Raw genomic sequence first — 8855 nt, forward strand, 5'->3', positions numbered from 1 at the left:
CCCGTCATGTGGCTACTGGGCTCAACAGTCCACACACAGCCCTGGACGGCTGGGGACACTCTGCCACTGGGCTAAACCCCCGCCCATCTAATTGGCTTCTTAGCCATGTGTTCCTACAGACTGTAGGTTAGGAGGACTGTCCCCATCTCCCAGGGTTTCAGGATCAGGTCACAAAAGTCTCCTTCAGAGCAACCTGGGTTCCTCTTAGCACTATTTGGGCCTGTGTTTCTCTGGCAGTTTGCTGAGGAATGTGACATGGCCAGTTCACGGAGGCCAGGCCGGGCTGCAGGGGATTGCTTCTTGCAAAACAGAGCATGAGGGGCCAGCAACGTGGGCCCATTTGACAGAAGCATTCTCTTAACTCTGAGTTCCCACCGTCCCCCCTGCCTGTCCCCTAACACCACACTTCCTGGGCAAACATCCTGCAGGAATAGGCGGGCTGTCCCCCACACCAAGGACTGATCTGACCTAAAGATGGCAAAAGTGCCCCAGTGAGAAACCGGGAGGGGGCTGAGGCTTGAAGAAAAGGAACTTGCTTCATTCAGACCCCGCTCTTCCCCTGCATTCAGATTTGTGCTCTCCAGAAAGAAGGCAGTTGGGTCATCTCTCTCCTACCACGTGACAGGGACCTGCCCTTGCACTGGGAGAAACTACTGGGGACAAATTGACTTGACAGGGAAGCTAGCGGGGCCTCCGCAATCCACTGAGTCCCTCTTTCCTAGCTGAGGACGTTTATGCTGGGCACGTGGTTGCCAGAGAGAAAGACTACATTTCCCAGCGTCCCTTGCAACCAACGTGGTCATGTGACCAGGCTCTAGTCAAGGGTGGAAAAGACTTGTGCCATTTCTGGTCACACCCTTCAAGGACAATGTCCTTTTCTTGTTTTTCCCTCTTTCAGCCTGGATTAGGGACATGGTAGAGAGGAGTCTCAGGTCCTGAGGACAAACGCAATCCCATAGGAAGGGCAGAGAATGAGGTGCCGGAGCCCTGACTCCTACCGGCATGTGTGGCCCAGTGAAAATCCACATTTCTGGGTAATCAAGGCCATTGTTGTTTTGAATCCATGACAGGCAGTCAAATTTGTACCCTGTTCAGTTGTTCCATTCAGAGGAGATGGGAGACAGGGGAGGCGGTGACAAGCCCCTGGGTCACACATCCTGGCCTGGTTGTCGGTTTTGTTTGTTGTTCAGGTAGTACCACCGTGGAGCTGCTCTCTGTCCCTCTTTCCCCTGCGTATCATCCTCTGTGTCTTTTTTTTTTTTTGGGGGGGGGTGTACAGGGATTGAACCCAGGCGCGATTAACAACTGAGCCACATCCCCAGCCCTTTTATATATTTTATTAGAGACAACTCGCTGAGTTGCTTCGGGCCTTGCTGAGTTGCTGAGGCTGGCTTTGAACTCACGATCCTCCTGCCTCAGCCTCCCAAGCCGCTGGGATCACAGGTGTGCACCACCAGCCCAGCCTGTGCCTTTCTCTCCTCTCTCTCTCTCTGTCTCTCTCTCTTTCTGTCGATTGGCTCTGCCTCAGGCCAGGGAGAAACATGCCATTCTTCATTTGCTGGGGTCCTAAGTCTCCCCCCAGGAGGAAGGAAGGTGCGATGAACTGGAGGTCACCCCGGCCGTCTGAAGAGCAGCCCCACCTCTACAGGGCGGAGACGGCTGTGGGGTTCCCAGGAATGTCAGAAGGTGCCGGGGTTTTCCCGCTGAGCGGGGCTGCCTCAGCCTCCGAGCCTGCTGACGTCTGCTGAGCTTTCCAAGATAAGGAAGATCCTCCCTGCCTCCCGTGAAGCAAGGATTCTGCCACTTCCACAAACCAGCGTGAGGTTTGTTATGCAGAAGTGGGATCCAGGCTGTGGTCTGGAAGTTTCTACCACTTATTCTGGCAAACACCATCAGGGGGAGGCTGGGTGTTTCCCAGTGACCAGCTCCCTGCACTTGAGAGGCTCTTATCTGTTTGAGCCAGCAAGCAGGACATGTGTCTGGAACCAGCCATTCCTGTAGCTGCAGCAGCTTTTACCCTGCCCGCCCCTCTGTGACGTTAGACACGACAGCGCCCTGTCAGGACTGCAGCTGCGCGGCTGCTATCACAGGATGCCCTGTTGTCTTCCCCTGGGTGGGTCTGTCCTCTCAGCTTCTGAGAAGGTGAATGAATCCAATCCTAAATCAAATCCGATGCCCAAGAACGTCACAGCCTCTGACCCCTCCTTGCAACAGTGAGAAAACACAGTGCAACAGTGGAGAGAGTAAAGCATCCTACTCCAGATAGATTTCTTTCTTTTCTTTCTTTTTTTTTTTTAGTACCAGGGATTGAACTCAGGGGTACTGGCCGCAGCACGGGACTGAAGCAGTCAGGGTCACTCCAGGTGAATTGAGCTGGCTACTAAATAGCCCCACAGAGACAGGACATACATTTTTCGGGGATCAGTGACGGCTTCTCGAGCTCAGCTTCCACAAAGGGGGCAAGAGAGGCAGGCACAAAAAGAGAGACCACGCCTGTGACCTCCTGTTGATCGAGGGGAAGCCATTCAAGAAAGTTCAACCCAAATAAGGCAAGGGATTGGGTTTCAGGGGGTTGTTTGGTGATGTCTTGTGGTCAGCAGATTGACATCTTGTGGGGATCACAGGCAGAGCGAGAGAGAAGGACAGAAACACCACACAGCCCGGTCAGAGCAGCAGTGTCGTCCAGGCCCCTCACGTACCTACTCAAATGTGCATAGCTCACCACACAAGTCCAGGGCTGGCTGACCACTGAGCCATACCCCCAGCTCTTTTTTTTTTTTGTATTTTATTTAGAGACAGGGTCTCACTGAGTTGCTTAGGGCCCGGTTAAGTTGCTGAGGCTGACTTTGAACTCTCTATCCTCCTGTCTCAGCCTCCTGAGCTCTGGGATTACAGGCATGCGCCATGCCCCTCCCCCCATATGTATTTCCTTGGCAGAGTTTGAATTGGTTATTCAGATAAACTCCAGACCTCTGCAGAACTCAGAATGGCTCTCATAAGTTGTCTTTTTGTAAAAAGAAATTGGCATCTTTCTAAGTTAGTCAAGTTAAGAGGGGAGGCAGGCAGAGTGGCTTTCTAATCTCCACCCCCCCCCTGCCTAGGATACACCTTTCCACAGGAAGAAGAAATGAAGAATCTGACTCTTGGCCCAGACAGAGGTGCCCACAGGTAGCTGTTGCCTGAGAGACTTTATTTGCATCACAAAAGAACCATTTCCCTCTTTTTTTTTTTTTGTAAATTTACTTTTCCCCTTTTTATTGGTACATTATACATAACAGTAGAATTCATTGTCACACATATCAGACATTCACAGTGGGAACAGCATAATTTGGTGGATTTCATTTCCTCCTTTTTCTCTTCCCATTACGAGGGGTCAGGTGTAGAATTTTCCCCTGTGGTGCCATATTCACATCCCCAAAATTGGGGCTCTGAAGCATTTTGGATTAGGGATGCTTAACCTGTAGTACGTAATAAATATGTGGGCCTGGTGGCAGATGGCCACACTCAACAAATATTCCCTATCACTATTGTTTAAATAGTAATGGTTTAAAATTGTTCAAAAATCAGTTTCTAATGGTTTAAAATCAGTCTGATAAGTAGACGTAGGCTGAGCTGAGTCACGCACCAGCCCGTGGGAAGCAGGGCCATTAGTTTGAAGCATAAGTGTCCGGTGACAGTATAACTCAAGCCACAGATGCATTTAAAAATTGTCTAGTAGTTACATTGAAAAGCAAAATGGAACAGGTGAAATTACTTTTAATAACATAATTTATTTAAATAATACATATGAAACATCATTCAAACATGTGGTCAGTGTTAAAAATTATTAACAAGATATTTACAATTTTTTTCTTCATGTCAAATTTTCCAAATTCGCTGTGCATTTGACTCAGCACATTTTCAAGCAGACCACTCACATTTAAGATGCTCAGTGGTCACATGTGGCCGGTGGTCACTGTAGAGGTCAACTCTGGGTTTTTGAAGTGTACATCGTGAAGCAGGATCAGAGAGGTTTGGGGACTGGCTCAAGGGCACACAGCTGGGTCCAGCTCTGCGTGCTTTTTTTGGTACCTGGTTTCCCCAATCCACAGCATGTTCTGTGCCAAAGGTTCTCAAATTCTAGAGCATGTAAGAATCACCCAGGGAGTTTGTTAAAATGAGGGTCCAAGATCAGAATTCAGAGTGGGACCCAGGAATCTTTATTAATGAACTCCCCCACGATCCTGATGTGTGTGGTCACCTGGAAAATTCTTGTTCCCAGACGCATTGGAAACACTAGGGGAGCCTGTCACAATCCCAGTGCCAGGTATTTGGAAGAGTCCTATGTTGAGAGCCACAGCCGAAGGGGCCCCAGCAAACTTCCAGCTGCCAGCAAACTTCCAGCTGCCGGCTGATGATTGGCTCACAGCGGCCCCAGCAACATCTAGCTGATTGGCTCCTCGGCCCCAGCAACATCTAGCTGATTGGCTCCTCTGCGGTGATGCTCATTGGGCTGTTTCCCTGCCCTTTCAGATCACGGAGCTGCTCATTGGGGGACTTTTTTTGGCTCCGCCCACGTGACCCAGCCAATCGGCCTCAAGAGCAGGAGGATTGTGGGAGGTGGAGAGAAGCTGGTGTGGGAGAGAGAGGCTTGTGGAAAGCCGGTGGTGGCAGTTGAGGCTCTGAGGATTTTTCCTGAGAGGCTGTTTTGTTTGGCGTGTGTGGTTCTAAAAATAAAGTTAGTTTCTTTTGACAAGTGGCTCCTGATTGTGCCCAGCCAGACTGCGGCATTTGGTGGCTCGCACGGGGAGCGACTGAGGGTAAGTGAACTGCTCGCCCCTGAGGGCAGGGCAAGAGGATGGGTAGCCATTTTAAGATTCTTCTTTTGTTATTTTGTTTCACTTTTGTTTTAAGTTGCCTGTCCCTGGAGATGTGTAAGATGGAAGAAAAACCGCTCACATCTGAGGAACAGATAGGGAGAAAGGACGGATGGACATTTCAGGAGGCTATTATAATGATTTTGTGTTGTTCCAATTTTGTTTCACTCAGTTTCAGTTTTGTTAGGCGTTATCTTGTTGAGTTGTATTATAGTAGAAATACGGGATCAGAAATTAGTAAAAAACAAACTGAAAGAGTGTTAAGTAAATTGTTAGAGGAAGGAGGCATCTCAGTAAAATCAAGAACAATCAGGGCATACGTTGATACAATACAAAAATGTAGCCCATGGCTTTTTAAGGAGGAGTTGTTAAATATATCACAATGGAACCATCATGGTGAAGATTTAAAAAGAATAGAAAAGAAAAGCCCAGGGACTCTGCCAGTTGGCACATTGCCATTGTGGACGTTCATATCTTGTTTGCTTAGTCCAAAGCCTTCAGTTCAGACAATGGTAGAGGAAGAAGAAGACATAATGATTCAAGTAAAAGAGAAGGTCTCTCAAGTTAGTCAGACAGAGGAAAAGATTCAAGTAAAAGAGAAGGCCTCTCAAGCTAGTCAGACAGAGAAAGAAAGTGTAAAACAGAAAAAGCCATCAGGGGGAAAGTTACAACAGGAGACTGCTACTAACACCTTTCTATCACCAGAGGACGTAAGTGTCCAACTAACAAGGCCACCTCCATATGCTGGGAGGTCCCCAACCCCCGCAGTTGATAGTTGGGATCCTGAGACAAGATCTCAAATATTAACATGCCCTGTATTTGAGGCAGGAGGGCAGCGATTTTACCAAGTTTTAAATTTCAAAACAGTGAAGCAGCTAAAAGAGGCTGTAACAACCTATGGTCCTCAAGCACCCTTCACTGTAAGCATGGTCGAATCCATTAACAACTTGAACATGACGCCAGCAGATTGGGCTAATATGTGTAAAGCTGTGCTAAATGGAGGACAATACCTGTTATGGAAGGTTGCCAATGAGGAATTTTGCAAGGAGACGGCTAGGCGAAATGCAGCAGCTGGTTATCCTCAGAGAAATCTAGATATGTTGTTAGGAAAGGGACCTTATGAGGATCAGCAGCAACAAATTGCATATGATCCTGGTGTATACGCACAAATTGCTGCAGATGCAATTAAGGCATGGAAGACTTTACAAGGACATGGAGGTTTACAAGGTCAATTATCTAAGGTAATACAAGGAGCTAATGAACCTTATGCTGAATTTGTAGATAGGCTTATTCAAACAGCTACCAGAGTTTTTGGGAATACAGAACAAGCAATGCCATTACTAAAACACCTGGCTTATGAGCAAGCGAATCGTTGGTGCAGAGATATCATTAGACCATGGAAACATGAAGATTTAAACACATATATTAAATTATGTAGAGACATTAATGAACAAGAGCAAGTCGTGGCAGCTGCAGTAAAACAGGCTTTAGATGCCAGAGACATTAATGAACAAGGGCAAATTGTGGCAGCTGCAGTAAAACAGGCTTTAGATGCCAGGCCAAGAACATGCTACAATTGTGAACAAACAGGACATTTTAAAAGGAATTGCCCCATTGGAGGAGGGTTTAACAAAACTAGGTATCAAAGGAGTAGAATACCAGGTATTTGCCCACGATGCCGTAGAGGGAGACATTGGGCTAATGAATGCCGTTCTCAAACCACCATAGAGGGTACTCCATTATCAAAAAACGAACAAGGACCAGGTGTTTATCCACGATATCGTGGAGAAAGGCATCGGGCTCCATTGCCAAAAAATGGACAGGGGGGCCCAATGCTCCGGGGCCCAAAACCACAAATATACGGAGCACTGGAGGAACCCAGCAACCCCATCAGGGTAGTGCCCAGGACACATTGTCCATCAGATCCCTCATCAGACAAACCAGAGGGAGCGCAGGGTTGGACATCTGCGCCTCCGCCAGAGCAGTACTAACTCCAGAGATGGGAGTTCAAATCATTCCCACAGGGGTGAAAGGACCTCTTCCCAAAGGAACAGTAGGCTTATTATTGGGACGCAGCTCTTCTACTCTAAAAGGACTTATGATAAGTCCTGGGGTAATTGATCCCGATTATGAAGGTGAAATAAAAATTATAGCCAGTTCTCCAAAGGGTATATCAGTAATTTCACCAGGAGATAGAATAGCACAGTTACTAATAATACCCAGCCTACATGATAAATTTTCCAGTCGTACTGTAGAAAGAGGTTCCAAGGGATTAGGCTCCACAGGTGTAGATTGGGCTATGCTTTCTTTAAATTTAGATTCTCGCCCCATGCTAAAACTAAATATTCAAGGACATGAATTTAATGGGCTACTGGATACAGGTGCAGACCTTAGCATCATCTCTCGTCAAGAATGGCCAAAACATTGGCCATTACAACAAGCCACTCAAACGCTTCGAGGCCTAGGAGTGGCGACTAATCCCCATAGAAGTGCAATGGTATTAGATTGGAAGGATCCTGAAGGATGTGAAGGAACTATACAGCCATATGTATTGGATCATCTTCCCGTAAATTTATGGGGACGAGATGTCCTAGATCAATTAGGTTTGACATTAACAAATAACATCAACCAAAATGCACCCACTATTATGACTAGACAAGGTTTTAGGAAAGGAAAAAGATTAGAAAAACAAGAACAAGGTATAGCAGCACCAATACAAATAGATCAAGGAACAGACAGACATGGGTTGGATTTTCAGAAAGGGCCACTGAGACAATAAAAATTACTTGGAAATCAGAAAGACCAGTATGGGTTCCTCAGTGGCCCCTGACTAAAGAAAAGATACAAGCAGCCCATGACCTGGTCAAACAACAATTAGCAGAAGGACATATACAACCTTCTGTATCTCCCCATAATACTCCCATTTTTGTCATCAAAAAGAAATCTGGTAAATGGAGATTATTGCAAGATTTAAGAGCCATTAATAATGAGATGGTTATTATGGGACCTGCTCAATCAGGGATTCCTCAATTGTCTGCTTTGCCAAAAACCTGGTATGTTTTAGTTATAGATATTAAAGATTGTTTTTTTTCAATTCCAATTCATCCTGAGGATAGTCCACGTTTTGCATTTACTATCCCTGCACTGAATCATGAAGGTCCTGATCAGAGATATGAATGGAAAGTACTCCCTCAAGGGATGGCTAACAGCCCAACTATGTGTCAAATTTATGTTAACAAAGTAATCCAGCCACTTAGAAATCAAAATCCTGAACTACAAATATTTCACTATATGGATGATGTATTATTAGCACACAAAGATAAAAACACATTGCTAGAATGTTATGCCACACTTACAAACTTATTAAAAAATTATAATCTAGAGATAGCAATAGATAAAGTACAATTAAATTTTCCAATTAATTATTTAGGAGTTCTATTATCCTCAACCATGGTCCGTCCACCAAAAATTCAAATACGAGTAGATCAACTCAAATCACTTAATGACTTTCAAAAGTTATTAGGAGACATAAATTGGATAAGGCCTTATTTAGGTATACCAACAGGAGAGTTGGGACCTTTATTTGATATCCTAAAAGGTCCATCAGATCCAAATTCACCCCGAATGTTAACGCCTGAAGCAAGAAAGGCATTAAAAATCATTGAAACATATATGGAAAATATGCATTTGGATAGAATTGATATAAGTTTGCCTTTATTATTTATTGTACTACCAACAAAAAATATTCCTACAGGAGTATTTTGGCAAGAAGGTCCATTATTATGGATACATTTATCTTATTCTCCTAACACTATTCTTACTAGGTATCCTGAGGCTGTAGGACAATTAATACTCAAAGGAATAAAAGCAGCAAAGGGAGTGTTTGGAATTTCTCCCAATAAAATTATTACTCCATATACTATGAATCAAATTGATGAGTTAGCTAATGAGTTAAATACTTGGGCAATAATCATGTGCAAATCTAATGTTTCATTTGAT

Source organism: Marmota marmota, unplaced genomic scaffold (assembly GCF_001458135.2).
Source record: "Marmota marmota marmota unplaced genomic scaffold, marMar, whole genome shotgun sequence".
NCBI classification, from domain to species: Eukaryota; Metazoa; Chordata; class Mammalia; order Rodentia; family Sciuridae; genus Marmota; species Marmota marmota.